This window comes from Delphinus delphis, chromosome 9 (assembly GCF_949987515.2).
Source record: "Delphinus delphis chromosome 9, mDelDel1.2, whole genome shotgun sequence".
Classification (NCBI taxonomy): Eukaryota; Metazoa; Chordata; class Mammalia; order Artiodactyla; family Delphinidae; genus Delphinus; species Delphinus delphis.
Genome location: NC_082691.1, coordinates 65778811 through 65795532, shown reverse-complemented (window position 1 = coordinate 65795532; position 16722 = coordinate 65778811). Strand labels below are relative to the sequence as shown.

Genomic DNA, 16722 nt, shown 5'->3' with positions numbered 1-16722 from the left:
TAGGGGCTATGTCACTTTATACTATATGTATAAGAGTACCTGTTTTCTGACAGCTATGCCAACAGAGCATGTTGTAAAATGTTTGGGTTTTTGCCTGTCTGATAGGAGAAAACTGGTATCTGAGTGTGGTTTTAAAGTTCTAGTAACGTTTATAATGAATGAAGAATTATATATATATATTATGGCTTATTATAACAGATTCTTTTCTTCCATTATATACATTTTTAAAATATTTTATTTATTTATTTGGTTGCTCTGGGTCTTAGTTGCAGCAGGCAGGCTCTTTAGTTGTGGCACACAAACTCTTAGCTGCAGCATGCATGTGGGATCTAGTTCTCTGACCAGGGATCGAACCCTGGGTCCCCTGCACTGGGAGTGTGAAGTCTTATACACTGCACCACCAGGGAAGTCCCTCCATTATATTTCTTATGTGTTTTTTGTGTGTATGAAAGCTATTGATTTCTGTATAATAATTTCATAAGGTAGAGGTAATTTTAGCTCAGTATCTCAGGGATGCTTGCCATGTGCCCCCATGTTAGGTCTTGTACTCATATGTTGAATCTTGTTCTCAAATGCAATAGTTGTTAACAGGTTGACTTCTATCTAGACATAATTATATACTCAAAAGAAACTGCTACTAACCATCTCAAGAGATGTCCAAGGAAGGTTACATTTCTGGCTTCTAGTAAAAATATTGTTCTGAGACTTCCCTGGTGGTCCAGTGGGTAGGACTCTGCGCTCCCAATGCAGGGGGCCCAGGTTCGAGCCCTGGTCGAGGAACTAGATCCCACATGCATGCCGCAACTAAGAAGTCCACATACTGCAACTAAAGATCCCACATGCCACACTAAAAAGATCCCGCATGCTGCAATGAAGACATGGTGCAGCCAAAAATAAATTAATTAATAAATATTTTTTTTTAATTAGCTTTCCTTAAAAAAAAAAAGAATATTGCTCTGTAGTGTGTTTCCTTTGCCATCCTGTACCATCTTAACCTAATGTCAGCTAGGACAGGCCCTCATCCTTTCTGTGGAGAGCAGAGATCATCACCCAGGTACAGAGAAGTGACCTTAGCACTGACCTCACTTTATAAGCAAGCCACAAAAATATGGCAATAACATCTACAATGGAGGCATCCAACCATGTTTTAGCAAATATTCTGCAAAGGAAGAGTGATATATTATAATTGCTTGAGGAAGCAAATTAATTCTGAGAGCTTCTGAAGAAAGGATTGCTATTTACTTTTCATCTTCATGGAGAACCCTCATGTGTGTTTGGGAAGATTTTATAAAGGATCTGAATAATAATAAGCTTGTCAGACACAGGTGAGGACAAAATCATGGCTTCAAGGATGGCAGAAAATCACACTGTTCGTTTCTCCCCCTCTAATTTCTGTAATTTTCTTAGTTTAATAATTCAACAGTTTGTTGTGGGCCTACCATCTTGTTAGATACTGGTAAGAGGTCTGGAGGTATAAATATGCTATTATACACTCCCTGATGCCCTACATAATTAAAATTTAAGTGAAGGACACAGAATTGGAGAAAAATAATGATGAATTTATATTTTAAGTGCTATTAAAGAGGTATGCAGTAAGGAGTGTTACAAGAAGTAAAAATAATTCTATAGGGGTTAGAGAGAGAAATGAGAGGTAATCAAGAGGAGGTAGGAGATTACAGAAGAGAAGAGATGACATTTAAGGCATGAGAATGATCAAGACAGACTGAGCTGTCTAATCTCACATAAGCCCTCACTCGATTGGTCCCTTTAGAATAGAGCCACCTTCCACAAAGAATGGTCCCTTACCTTGGGCATTTGTGTGCTGATTTTAGGTGGCAAACTGATACAACTTTAAATAAAATCTATTTACTCAGAAAATTATTCTCTTTGTCATTCTAATTGAAAACTTCTGATTAAATCAAGGAGAAAGGAGAAAGTCTGTTTGTAACTGGTATCCTTTTTTTATATCTTCTAACACTTGCATTACTTTTTCTTTTCCTTGCATTACTTATATTTTTAAAATTATTTTTATTTATTTATTTATTTTTGGCTGCGTTGGGTCTTCGTTGCTGTGCACGGGCTTTCTCTAGTTGCGGCGACCAGGGACTACTCTTCGTTGAGGTGCATAGGCTTCTCAACGTGGTGGCTTCTTTTTGTTGTGGAGCTCAGGCTCTAGGCGCCCGGGCTCAGTAGTTGTGCCTCGCAGGTGCTAGAGCGCAGGCTCAGTAGTTGTGGCACACAGGCTTAGCTGCTCTGCAGCATGTGGGATCTTCCTGGACCAGAGCTCGAACCTGTGTCCCCTGCATTGTCAGGCGGATTCTTAACCACTGTGCCACCAGGGAAGTCTCTCATCATATTTATTTTGGTTTTTTTGTGTTTTTTTTTTTTTGCGGTACGCGGGCCTCTCACTGCTGCGGCCTCTCCCGCTGCGGAGCACAGGCTCCGGACGCGCAGGCTCAGCGGCCATGGCTCACGGGCCCAGCTACTCCGCGGCATGTGGGATCCTCCCGGGCCGGGGCACGAACCCGCGTCCTCTGCATCGGCAGGCAGACTCTCAACCACTGCGCCACCAGGGAAACCCAGGATTTATGTTTTGCTTGTAACTTTTTTTATTTTGAAATAATTTGACTTATAGAAAAGTTACATAGAACAGGAGAGCTCCTGTGTACACTTGATGTTCCTTCCCCTAACATTTAACAATTTACATGACCCACAGTATAATGATCAAAACTAAGAAATTAACATTGCTATAATACCTAATAATAGAGAATAACAATAATTAACCTACAGACTTTCTTTGGGTTACCCTGTTTTCCCTATCATCCTTTTCCACGATCCTGTCCAGGATCTCACATGTAGTTGTCAGCTCTGCTTAGTCTCCAACAATGTGAATCATTCCTCAGTCTCTCCTTGTCTTTCATGACTTTGACACTTTTGAAGAATATTAGTTAGGTTTTCTATAGAATTTGCTATTTTCTCATGATTAAATTGAGTTTTATGCATTTTTGATCAGAATTCACAGAAGTGATGTGTCCTTCTTAGGACATCATAATCCAGGAGTTCATGATATTGGTATCTTATACCAGTGATGTTAACTCCCATCACTTGGTTAAGGTGCTATTTGCCAGGTTTCTCCACTATTTTTACCTTTATAATTAATAAATATTTGGGGGAGACACTTTAAGATTATGAAAATATCTTGTTTCTATTCCACTGATTTTATTATCCACTGATGGATCTTGCCTGCAACAAATATTACTGTGGTGTTCTGTTTCAGTATTTTCCTCATTTCTTCCACATTTATTAATTGGAATTTTTATGTAAGATAGACTGTCTCTTCACTCCCATTTATTTTAAAATTTATTAATATCAATAAGATTCATGGATATTTATTTTATTCTATGGATTATAATCCAATCCTATTGTTATTTATTTCTTGCTCAAATTGTTTCATCTTTGGTCACTGAAAGTCCTTTCTAGTTTGCCCCTATGTCTTTTTGATATGCTGCCATTGTTTTTTTGTTTTTTGTTTTTTTGCGGTACACGGGCCTCTCACTGTTGTGGCCTCTCCGATTGCGGAGCACAGGCTCCGGACGCGCAGGCTCAGCGGCCATGGCTCAGGGGCCTAGCCGCTCCGCGGCATGTGGGATCTCCCTGAACCCGTGTCCCCTGCATCAGCAGGCGGACTCTCAACCACTGCGCCACCAAGGAAGCCCCTGCCATTGGTTTTTGAGTACTTCCTTACTTTTCTTGGCATCACAAGATGCTCCAGAATCACTTTATTTTCCCTGTCCCACCCCCGGAGTTAACAACTTCTCCAAAAAAAGAACTTAAATCAAATCAAATCAAATCAAATCTTACAGTATAAATACTAAACATAGGAAAAAATTAACAACATAAAAAATTAGGGCTTTCCTGGTGGCGCAGTGGTTGGGAGTCCGCCTGCCAATGCGGGGGGCGCGGGTTCGTGCCCCGGTCTGGGAGGGTCCCGCGTGACGCGGAGCGTTTGGCCCCGTGGGCCGTGGCCGCTGAGCCTGCGCATCCGGAGTCTGTGCTCCGTAGCGGGAGAGGCCGCGGCAGTGAGAGGCCTGCGTACCACAAAAAGAAAAAATTAATTAATTAATTATCATTAAAATTTTTAATTTTTTTAAATTAAAAAATAAGACAAGGTGGCATCATTTTTTAAAAAATATTTATTTATTTATTTATGGCTGCATTGTTGCTGCGCTAGGGCTTTCTCTAGTTGTGATGAGCGCGGGCTACTCTTTGTTGCAGTGCATGGGCTTCTCAGTGTGGTGGCTTCTCTTGTGTGGAGCACGGGCTCTAGGCGCATGGGTTTCAGTAGTTGTGGCACACAGGCTCAGTAGTTGTGGCTCACAGGCTTAGTTACTCTGTGGCATGTGCGATCTTCCCAGACCAGGGATCTAACCTGTGTCGCCTGCATTGGTAGGCAGATTCTTAACCACTGCGCCACCAGGGAAGTCTCATGGCATCATTTTTTGTCCCTTAGAATTTGGCTGCTACTTGAATTACAGTTTTCCTCTCAGGCCTAGGTTGAGAGTATTCATCAGATGCGCACAATATTACATCATGGAGCAGTGGAGGGGTATTATATTCAGGGTGAATACTAAAATTCACAGCATAAAGATTAAGAGCATACACTCTAGAGTCAGATTGGCTGGGCTCAAATTCTAATTCAACCCCTTATTAGCCATATGACATTAAGCATGTTACTTAACTTCTGTGTGTCTTAGTTTCTTCATGTGTAAAAATGAGGTTAATAATGGTACTTAAAGTGTTTAGAAGAGTTCTTGGCACATAATAAGCATAAAATTTTACCACCAATTTATAGTGCTCTTTAAATCTTACCAAGGACTTTCAATTATATTAGCTCATTTTTATCACCAATAGCACTAGGTGTATTCCTATTTCAAACTTACAGATAAAGAAGCTGAGGCTTAGAAAGGTTAAGTAATTTTGCAGGATCATCATCTTTAAAGCGATAAAAACAAGACTCAAACTTCAGTCATCCAGCTGCAAACTCTAGGTAGGAATGTAAGCACCAACTGTGGAAAGTAGAACATTAAAAAAAACTAATAGGACAAAATTCTGTATTAACAAATTACCTGAGAACTCGTAGTGCTGAAGTCAGACTTCAGTGAGGTCTTTTCCTGAGTCTATCTGGATTTCTTTTCTTTCTTTCTTTAAAAAAAACACAAAAAACATATATATATATATATTTATTTATTTAGACTGCGCCGGGTCTTAGTTGCGTGGGATCTTCGTTGTGGCATGCAGGATCTTTAGTTGCAGCATGCGGGATCTTTTTTTTTCGTTGCAGTATGTGGACTTTAGTTGTGGCATGCATATGAGATCTAGTTCCCTGACCAGGGATTGAACCTGGGCCCCTTACATTGGGAGCACAGAGTCTTACCCACTGGACCACCAAGAAAGTCCTTATCTGGATTTCTTAACCTGGTCTATGACATCAGCTTTAAAAAAATTTTAAAAATCCTGATTTATTTATGCAAAATTGTGTATATGTGTATTTTTTTTTCTGGGAAAAGTTTTCACATGTTTCATCAAATTCTCTAAGGAATTTGTAAACCCCAAAAGGTTAAGAACTTTGCCTGGACCGCCTGAATTTTCTGACAACCTACTTACGTGGAGTGGTTATGTTTACTTGACGCCATATTGGGGCAACTCACATCCTGATGGGAAGATAGCTAAAATTTTTTCTTATCTCTTTTTACACTTTTTATCATGGTAATTTTCATACATTCACAAAAGTGCAATTTCTATATACCCATCACTCAGCTTCAAAAATGTTTAACACAGGGCTTCCCTGGTGGCGCAGTGGTTGAGAGTCCGTCTGCCGATACAGGAGACGCAGGTTCGTGCCCCAGTCTGGGAAGATTCCACACGCCGCGGAGCGGCTAGGCCCGTGAGCCATGGCCGCTGAGCCTGCGCGTCTGGTGCCTGTACTCCGCAACAGGAGAGCCCGCGTACCGCAAAAAAGAAAAAAAAAAAAAAATGTTTAACATAGAGTCAATCTTGTTTTACTAATAATCCTCAAACCCACACATTCCCCTCTTGATTATTTTAACAAAACCCCACTTCATTTCATTTCATCTGAAAATATTCTAGGTTGTCATATAACTAAATCTCAATATAATCCCAGTATACCATAGAGAACCAATTGTAAAGTCTATTATTATTATTATTTTTTAACAAATTTATTTTAATTAATTAATTTATTTATTTTTGCTGTGTTGGGTCTTCGTTTCTGTGCTAGGGCTTTCTCTAGTTGCGGCAAGAGGGGGCCACTCTTCATCGCGTTGTGCGGGCCTCTCACTATCGCAGCCTCTCTTGTTGTGGAGCACAAGCTCCAGACGCGCAGGCTCAGTAGTTGTGGCTCACGGGCCTAGTTGCTCCGCGGCATGTGGGATCCTCCCAGACCGGGGCTCGAACCCGTGTCCCCTGCATTAGCAGGCAGATTCTCAACCACTGCGCCACCAGGGAAGCCCTAAAGTCTATGATTTATTCAATTATTTTTCATTCAACAGAATTTTATGAAGTACCTAATATTGTAAGGTACTAGAGAAGAAAGGTACTAGAGAAGGTACTAGAGAAGAAAGGTACTAGAGAAGGTACTAGAGAAGAAAGGTATCACATCACATGTTACTTTTTGAAGTCCTAAGATTTGGGCTTCTAGATGCCCTCGAAAAATAGCTCAAGGCCAAAATAGCTCAAGGCCAATTCATCCTTGATTTCTAACCATCTCTCTGCAACCCCTCCTCCCTATCAATCCATTTGTAAGTCCAATCAGCTGCATTTCCAAAATGTATACCAAATTTCTCCATGTCTATTCATCTCAGTTGCTTTATCTTAGCCCTAGCCATCGCTGGCTTTCTGCTGCACTCTGAAGAGTCTTCTAACTGGTTTTCACGTTTCCGCTCTTGTCTCTCTATATTCCATTACCTGCTCAGGGAGATATGAACAGAAGCATTGAAGACAACATAAATGTCCATCAGCCAAAGAATGGATAAATTGTGGTATTTTAATATAAAAGAATACTAAACAATTGTTTAAAATAAATGAATAAGAACTCCATATGAATGAATAAATCTCAAAAAAATACAACAGAGGGGAAAAAGAGCAAGTTGCAGAATAGGTACAGTATGGTACCATTCATATAAAGTTTAAAAACATGCAATATCAATTATACCTTAATTTAAAAAAGCAAAGCAGTGTTACACACATTGTTTATGGACATGTATGCGTGTGTGTGAGTGTGAGTGTGTGTGTGTGTGTATGTGTGTGGTAAAGCACAAAAACATGAATGAATATTATAAACATAAAATTCAGAATAGGAGTTACCTTTAAAGAGGGAGGGGAGGGACTTCCCTGGTGGTCCAGTGGTAAAAAATCCACCTTACAATGCAGGGGACGCGGGTTTGATCCCTGGTCAGGGAAATAAGATCCCACATGCTGCAGGGCAACTAAGCCAGTGTATCGCAACTACTGAGCTGGTGTGCCTCAACTAGAGCCTGCGTGCCGCAAACTACAGAGCTGACGCGCTCAGGAGCCTGCACGCCACAACTAGAGAAGAGAAAACCCACACGCCACAACTAGGGAGAAGCCCACGCGTGGCAAAGAGAGATCCCACATGCCTCAACGAAGATCCTGCGTGCCGCAACTAGGACCCCATGCAGCCAAAAATAAATAAAATGAATAAATAAATAATAAATAAATCTTAAAAAAAAAGAAAAAAGAGGGAGGGGAATAGGATTGAGAAGGGTACCATGGGGATTTCACTGAATCTAATTTCTTGCAGTATCCATATGCTTGTTATCCATACATTTTTGGATACCTGAAATATTTTATAATTAAAAAAACACAAAAATCAAATCAAGGTCACATAAAATTCTCCAATGACTTTTCATTATTCCTTAAAAGAAATCCAAACCTCTTACCAAGGTACAGCAATAGGTCCTATATGATCTGGCTCCTTACTGACTCCCCAACCTCCTCTCTTCCCCGCTCCCCATCAATCACCATGTTTTGGCCTCACTGAATTTGTTTCTATTCCTTGAAGAAGTCAAGTTTGTTCTGATCTCAGGACCTTTGGTACTAGCTCTTACCTCTACCCTTAGAACATTCTCCTGTGTGTTCACCCATTTGGATTCTCATCATTTAGGTCTCAGCTCAAGCAAGCCTTTGTTTGACCATCCTATTTAAAACGGTCCCCACCTATTCTGTTTTTCTCTACACATCATCCTTTCATTCCCTTAACAGCACTCATTACCCTTCAAGGTCTCTTGTTTATGTATTTACTGAATGATTTCTACTGGAATGTAAGCTCCTTGTCTGTCTTTCCTACTGCTATAGCCTGGCCATTACAACAATGCCTCATGCATAGGAAGCACTTGATAAATTTTTGTTGAATGAGCAAATTATTCTTATACTGAATAACGAGAAAAATCTCCTAACCTACTGTTTGTAAAGGAACAGAGCCTAGAAACTAAAGTACTTTTTTGGGGGGGTTTCTTTTCCAGCTGTTAAAGGTTTTCTTTACTATGATTTGCATCAAAGGGTAATAAATCAAAATTTGTATTTTGATGATAGGCACTGGTATCAGCTCCTTTTCATTGTCTCTAATGTGGACAATAAAATTGGGTGATGTAATAAGTCAATCTGTACTTTGATGTACTGTCATGTATCTATTGCTAAGCCTTGTTGCTTTATCTTATACATTCTCTACAATGCTAATCTGGAAACATATGCTTAAACAATCAGTTCCTTCCTAGAATGTAGGAGTAAACTCAAGGGCATTTTGTCACGTTTCTATTTGTCATAAATAGAATTAGGAATAATTATTGACATTGTAAAATGTTCTTAAAACATGTGAGCCTTAGTGAATTCAACTTTTGTCTGGAGTGTACCCTGATTAGCACTGACTTCTCTAAGGAGAGGCTCTGCCCTTCGGAGCTTGCACTGAGATAACACAGTCTTAGTATGCGTAGCTCACTTAATTAATTTTCCTCTGGAAGTTACTTCAAATTTTCATTTTTAATAAAGGTATTTTTATAAAGGTATTTTTTTTTCACTTTTGAATGTATGCTGCATTGACTTCATCACTTAATTCAATAGCAATTCAAAAAATCTTCCAAGGTTGATAGGTTTAATCTTTGGATTAAAGATAAACATATATGCTTTTCTTCTTTCTGGCTAGGTCTAGCTCTCCAGCTAAGATACAGAGCATATGTCTTACATTAGAGAATCTTATCAGGCTCAGAAGATGTACTCCCATTTCCTGTTCATACCACGCTTACATGCTGTGGAGCTAAATTATAATCATAGCTGCTATGCTATTTTTAAAATGCACTTACAATTTGAGCTCCTGGCTCCCTTTTGGAACCATGACCATACTGCCACTTTCTCCTCACAGGCGCTATTTTATAGTAGTTGTGTCGCTGAAATAAGAAATATCTTTATGCTAACATCCTTCTGGAAACCAATAAACCTTGCTAACTTGATGGGAAGTTTAGTTGGTGAATGAGATGTACAAAAAGTTTCTTTGAATATTGAATAAAGGGATTTGATGTCTAAGTTGCATTTATTTGTTTAACAGAGAGAGATGGGGAAAAAGTTGATCTGACAAGGTAATGAAAAAACAACAACTTTGTTTTAGAATTATACAGCAACCTCGACATATCCTTTAAACCAAGTAAAAGCAGAGATTTGGCATTTATCTGTTACCTATTTAATCTGGAAAAAAAAGTACCTTGTAAAGTGGAGTTTGCTTATTTATTGTTGGTGGGAGTTGGTATTGGCCAGTTTTTTTTTTGGCTTTCTTGAAATATCTGACTTGCTGCTTACAACTAATTAGCTAGATAATTCTGTGCTGGGTAGGTTCAACCATAACCCGTTATTGGTTTTCATATGTAAAAGTTTGGGGATAAATAATGTTTAGAAAAGTCCTCCTCCTGGTTTCATAATTCAATTTAGAGATAGAGTGCTCAAAGGGGAGAGAGAGGAGATTGAAGTTACACCTAGGAAAGAGACTTGCATTTATTTATTAATATTTTCATTTGACAGAAATTTTTATCACTTGGAGTATAAATGGGCACAGATAAAAGGATGGGTCAGCAAGCCATAGAATAAGTCTCTTTCAACTGTTTCCCTGGAGAAGAGTTCCTGAAGTAGTTCTTCATATGTTACAACTCTAACATTCCTCTTCAGAGGCCTAATTTTGGCATCAAGACGTTGGATCATTTGGGTTCAAACATCTGTTGTTTCTGGATGGCTTTAAAATTCCATTGCAAGTTCAAAAATGCTCAAATTGCAAAGCATGTCCTTATGAGAAGTATCTACTTGGTGTATGTTTGCCCTTCTCTCTCACGAATCTTCCAGGAACACTGCATTTGGGCCTACAATTTCTGCTCTGTTTCTCTACGTGTAGCAGTAACATGAAGTGTTTCTTTTATTCAGATCCCAGCTTCAAAGATTCAACTTTGGGCATGAAGTGCCTTTCCTTGCTAAGTCTATTCTTTATGTGTTTGGAATGCACTGGAATGTATGTAAATACTTTTCAAAGTCAGGACTTATGTTTTTTTCACTCTTGTACTTGCCATTGCCTGATTGCTCCATACCAATTTCTGTTAGAACTTTGCAAGTTCTAGCAAGATTTTTTTGGAGAAAGATAATTGCGATCAGATAACCCTTAAAGGGCAAATGTAGTATAAACAAACTTCTTTTTCTGAGAAATAGTTGCATTATAGCTTTTTTTTTTTTTACGATTCCATGAAGCATCCCAACTAAGAGATATGATTGTAAGTGGAAAATGAATTAGAAGAATAAATGTTCTCATATTGAAAAAATAGAGTTTTTGATGAACATATATTGAAGAAGGTCTAGTTCTTACGATTCTCTCACCAAGCTACTGAACTCCCTAGCTCTGTATTCTTCCAAAACTTTTGAGTATGTTTTAAAGTCACAATGGATAGACATTTATGAAACGTATAATTTTGATGGGGGAGACAACTCCATTGCAATTTGACTGGGATTTAGAATCACTTAAACACTGTTGGAGTTTAGGCAACCCTTTAAAAATGAGTCTTGGCATTGATTTCCTACACTCAATCATGTATCTAAATAAAACAATTTGGAAGATATTTTCTTTTGTATACAAACTTTGTGTTTTCTCCCTCAACCTGATAATGGTCATAAATTAATACAGCGTGTACTATCTTAAGAACTACAGTGTATTAAGTAAATGATTTATAGCAAAACAAAATAAACCAAGGAAAGGTCTCAGCCTTCAAGGGCTCTCCAGTGTTAGTAGTTAATTCTCGAATTCTCAGCCTCTGTGCTCTTTCGTTGGTAGCAGCCACCCCTCCAGTATTAAGGGTTGACTACCATGTGGGTCATTAACTCTAATCTTTCCTTGGCCCTTTGACTTCTTTATCTCCAGATGCACATAACAAGTTTTAAACCCACCCTGGACATTGACTTTCTGGACTTTCACCCCCTCAGTCTTAGCTCTGCTTTCCACAGAAGTAATTGTGATGTTTGGAAGGCTGCCCATCTTAGAGAATGCTCTGTGGTTTCCTCTTTTCTCCAAGTTCTTTTTTTTTTTTTAAGAGCGTCACACACAAATTAAAGATTTTCTCTTTTAAAGAAATCATTACTACTCTTTATCCATTGGACAGAGAGGGTAATATTAGGTTGCATTCTGTCCTTTGTTGTTATACTGGTAAACATTTAAAAAATCTTTGCTACTGGATTCCAAGTTCCTTGCTGGGCTGTTTTCATCTCTGTCAAGGATGGCCTAGCGCTTGTCACTGAGAACAGAAGGGTTGAGACATGAAGCCCTGACATGAGGTGCACCTGTATTAGAGAGCTGGCTCTGCCAAGTAACAGTAAGAGACAGTTGGGCTATTGTTTAGCCCCTGTGACACTTGGTTAAATAAGATAATGTATGTAAACCACTTAGCATGTGTTTTGTACACAGTCATTACTGAAATGTTAGCTATTAGAAGCATGTATATATGTGTTAAAGCAAAGGAAGACGTGCCACTGCTGCTTGCATAATCTTTTGATCTTCACAATTTCTGGAGCATGCAGAGTGTCTCTACAGAAGAACCCAAGCAAATCTCTGATGCAAATTATTTATATTGATAGCATATGTTCATACAAACTAGTCGATAAACTCTAAGTGGCAGCCATTTCTAAACACTGCTTCTGAAGTTAAAAATTGCTGTTTTCAAGTCCCAGTGACAAAATGCATGGACAGCCCCAGCCCACGCAGAGTCTGTGAGTCTGGGATGTGCTCAGCAGCTGGGCAGTGACCTGAGGCAATGACCTAGTGGCTGGAGTCGCGGATTCCACGCTCAGCCTTTGAGTCTGGGCTTGGCAAGGTTCTTTGGCAATGAAACTTCTCTAAATAGTGGACCCCTTGGAGAATGTGAAGAAAGCTATCCATAGATAAACATATGTGGTGAGAGAGAGAGAGAGAGAGAGAGAGAGAGGGAGAATAGAAACAGATACAGAAATTGAGAAAAAAAAAAAGAGAGAAAGAAGAGAAGGAAGAGAGGATTCAAAAAGCCAGAGTACAAGTAAGAACCAGAGAGAGGCAATAAGATGCCAGACTCTGGATTCAAACAGACTTGGTTTTATTTTTTTTATTTTTTAATTAATTTATTTTATTTATTTATTTTTGACTGCATTGGGTCTTCGTTGTTGCGAGTGGGCTTTCTCTAGTTGTGGAGATCGGGGGTAACTCATCGTTGCAGTGCGCAGGCTTCTCATTGCAGTGGCTTGTCCTATTGCGGAGCACGGGTTCTAGGTGCATGGGCTTCAGTAGTTGTGGTGCACGGGCTTAGTTGCTCCGCGGTATGTGGGATCTTCCCGGACCAGGGCTCAAACCCATGTCCCCCGCATTGGCAGGTGGATTTTTAACCACTGTGCCACTGGGGAAGCCCCCAGACTTGGTTTTAAATCCTCATTTTCAAGCTGTGTGATTCTGGACAAGTTATGTAACTTTTCTTAGTTCCTGTATTTATAAAAAGGAGCAAAAAGGAACACCCACCTCAGAAGGTTTTTGTGAAGATTAAATGGGATAATACATTTAAAAGCATGTAGCCCAGTGAATGGACTATTTTATAACTTTCTCACTTCATAACATATTGAAGACTTTTCCTCATATATGGTATTTGTGTTTATTTGTTTACTTAGATATTTGTTTTATTAGAAAAGGGCATCAGGCTTCCCTGGTGGCGCAGTGGTTGAGAATCCGCCTGCCAATGCAGGGGACACGGGTTCGAGCCCTGGTGTGGGAAGATCCCACATGCCGCGGAGCAACTAAACCCGTGCGTCACAACTACTGAAGCCCGCGTGCCTAGATCCGGTGCTCCGCAAAAAGAGAAGCCACAGCAATGAGAAGCCCGCACACTGCAATGAAGAGTAGCGCCTGCTCGCCACAACTAGAGAAAAGCCGACGCACAGCAACAAAGACCCAATGCAGCCGAAAATAAATAAATAAATAAATTTATTTTAAAAAAAAGAAAAGAAAAGGGCATCGCTAGAACCAAATGCATATGGTCCCATGTCAATCTAGAGAGATTCTTATTGCTGTTTTTGCAGGGACAATTACAGATAAATGATGCTGGGGGCTTTTATTTTCTCTCTTCTAAAGGGGCATGACTGTACCATTTTAAGAAATATTGATTTAGTGGTTCAAATGCCCAAATGAGAGTCACAAGGCATCCACTCACTTATTCTTTCACTTGACCAGAGTTCACTAGGGCGAAGCCAAGTTCTGAGTTACGTGGACCTTGGGGTGTATGGGGTGGAGGTGGGCACACAGTGGGGAACTAAATAGAGGCTCTGCCCTGACTGAGTCTAAGGATTTTCCTCCTTGCTCTACCCCTCTGATAGGCAGGAGGAAGTTTCTCTTGTTGTACCAGGGTGCAATGCCAGGGCTTCCCAAGTTGTTATACAGTCAGAGCCCTAAAGTAGACTGTAGGCTGCACTTCTGCTCCATCTGTCCCATTTACATATCATTCTATTCTGACTTTGACTCACTGACTCATGCTGGTCTGAGCACCTTACACTTCAGTTCTCACATCTGTAAAATGGAATGATGGTGATTGTTAATTCCCTTCCTTCAGGGACTGTTACAAATTGTAAAATTAACAAGTTATACTTGGAAAGCATTTTAACCTCTCAATTGAAAAGCAGAGAAGTAGTTCAAGGTATAGTTTATATATTCATTGCATTTAATAATTTCCTTGCAGATTATGTTCTTCAAAATGGGCATGGATGTTTTCAATTTAATAATTCAACCCAACTATATTTATTGAACACCTATTACAAAAAAGATAGAAAAATCATTAAGATCTTTGCCCCTCAGTTGGTAAATTGAACTACTTTCCGATTTTACTTGTGTAGTCTCAAAGGGACCTATTTATCTAATTGCATATAAATTTAATATTCATATCGCTAATTGGATCCTTACCTAGTCTCCCATGTACACCCCACAAAGAGGTTAGAAAGAAATTTGATACTTAGCACCTGATGATTTTCATCTATTAAAGGCTTCTGAAAAACAGTGTATATCAACAGGAAGGGGGAATCTTCATTTATCCTATTTGCTAGCTAATAAACAGAGTGAAACAGGAGAGGGAGAAAGGAATGAGCGTAGAGGTCTGTCGACACTTGGAGAGCTACTGTCATCCACAACAACTCAGTAATTTCTCACATTCTTCCTTCTCCTCTTCTATAGGCTTAATTACTCAAGGCTTTGCTGGGATTTGAAGCTTATCCTATTATTTAAGGATCGAAATCAGGATATGAGAAATAAACACAGGGCATCATGTTTACTTTCAGCCTCAGTCTCTAGTAGGGTTTTAACTGTTTAACTAAAGATAGTCTCCAATTTGATTTCACTAGTATACTCCAACATTTCACTAGTATACTCCAAATCTCCATGTAAGGTTACAGACCTATTTTAGCTGGATCCATTTTCTTCTGGGCAGATAAGCTAAGATTGCAACATCAGAAGCAGTTCAACCAATCATTATGTATAAACCTCAGCCCATTTATATAATGCAATCCTTCTGGTAGTAATGACACAAAAGATGCAAATAAGCAAGATCACAAGCCTGTCAAAGTCCCAAATCATTTGTGGCAACAGGGCCACAAAACCTCTCTCTCCTTGGAAGTAAAATAGTTGCTCTAATGGTAACCAAATGCCCTCCTTCAGGACAGTATTTCAAGAAGGTAGAGTGTACATGTATTATACAAATGTATACAGTCTCTTTAGGAGATAATAATAAATATCATGCTGGGAAGCTGGAACACCAGAAGACTGAGTACTGTCTAGAAGATCATTCTACAAATCTCAGGAAAAGCAGTAAGTGTCCAGGCCTGTGATCCTTTGTCCAGGCCATGAGATAGCACAGCCCATGTGAAAAAAGGACCAGCTAGTTTTACAGCATAACATGGTATTTTATTTCACCATAGTAGACTGCTGGGAAATCTCTGGAGGCCTGGCAGCTGCGTCTTGTCTTTAATATGAAGCCTCGGGATGGGGGGAGAGAAAGAGAGAGAGACTCATAATTTACAAGAGGCACAGCCATAAGAAAGCCATTCTGAGCAACTGAACCAGACACAGAGGGTGAGCTGCTATTCCATCCCTAAGTCAAGAATGCTTTTTGTCTTTCCTTCTCTCCTTATCGGCTGTGTCCTCATGAAAAGATCATTTATGGATGGTGGAATGAGTGCATTAGAGCCAGCTTCTGTTCTTTGCTTTTTTTCCCCCATTGCTGCTGTCCTGTAAAACAGCCCCTTTGTTAAAGACTGAAAGAGCAGATGCAGCTCAGATACTATCGTAAATAAATTGGGGAGGGAGTATTTTATCTTGAATTGGTCTAACACCATTTTTGTGTTGAAAGTAGTTCTACTGCTGATCCAAATATTCTAGAAAGTTGAGAGAGCAAAGTAGTATTTTACATGTATCTCTTTAAAATGATGTAAGGTATGGGAAGAATTAATATGTCAATTAAATAATACATAGAAGAAATGGACACAAAATGGCATCATGGGGTGGAGTGAATAAGGGAGGCCTTGTGGAAGAGGTAGGATTAATAGAAAGCGCTGGATAAAGTATGAGTGAAGGCATAGGGCTAGGCATGGACTTAGTGGGCATAAAAGTAAGAAGACTGTTTATTAGTTTCATAGAATTAGAAGTAGGTAGAAGGAAAAGGTGCACAGGTTCGGTAGAAACTAAAAACTAGGCTTAATGTTTTAGAGTGTTTAAGTAATCAATTAGTTGCTATCCATGTTCATATTTGTGAAAAATGTTTTAGATATAGATGACAAAAGGAAAATCATTTACAATCCCACCAGTCGTAAAGATGGTGAACATTCTGGTGCATTTTCTTTCACAAACTTTCTTTGCAAATGTATTATCTTAGTTTAGATTCCCCAGAGGCAGATCCTGATACAAGGATTCAAGTACAACTTTATTTAAGTTTATTTAGGAAAGTTTATTTAGGAGGTGATTCCAGAAAACACCATTAGGGGAGTGGAAGTAGTAAGACAGGGAAGGAAAAGAAGCCAAAAACAGGGTCTTGTTCTCAGATGAATCAGTTGGAGCACAGTCATGCTGGGGAACTCAGAGTTGTCTCACTGAGGGATAAGGAAGTTAGAGTATTT

At 39.4% G+C, this 16722-nt stretch overlaps 1 long non-coding RNA gene across 3 annotated transcripts in view; it reads right to left on the bottom strand.

The window, feature by feature from the left end:
- Positions 1-16722, bottom strand: part of LOC132431129 (uncharacterized) — a 46440-nt gene that overhangs the window by 14234 nt on the left and 15484 nt on the right. For all 3 annotated transcript variants that reach the window (XR_009520653.1, XR_009520652.1, XR_009520651.1), the window contains exon 2: positions 5127-5202. This is a non-coding gene — a long non-coding RNA (uncharacterized lncRNA). The remainder of the gene's footprint in view (positions 1-5126; positions 5203-16722) is intronic.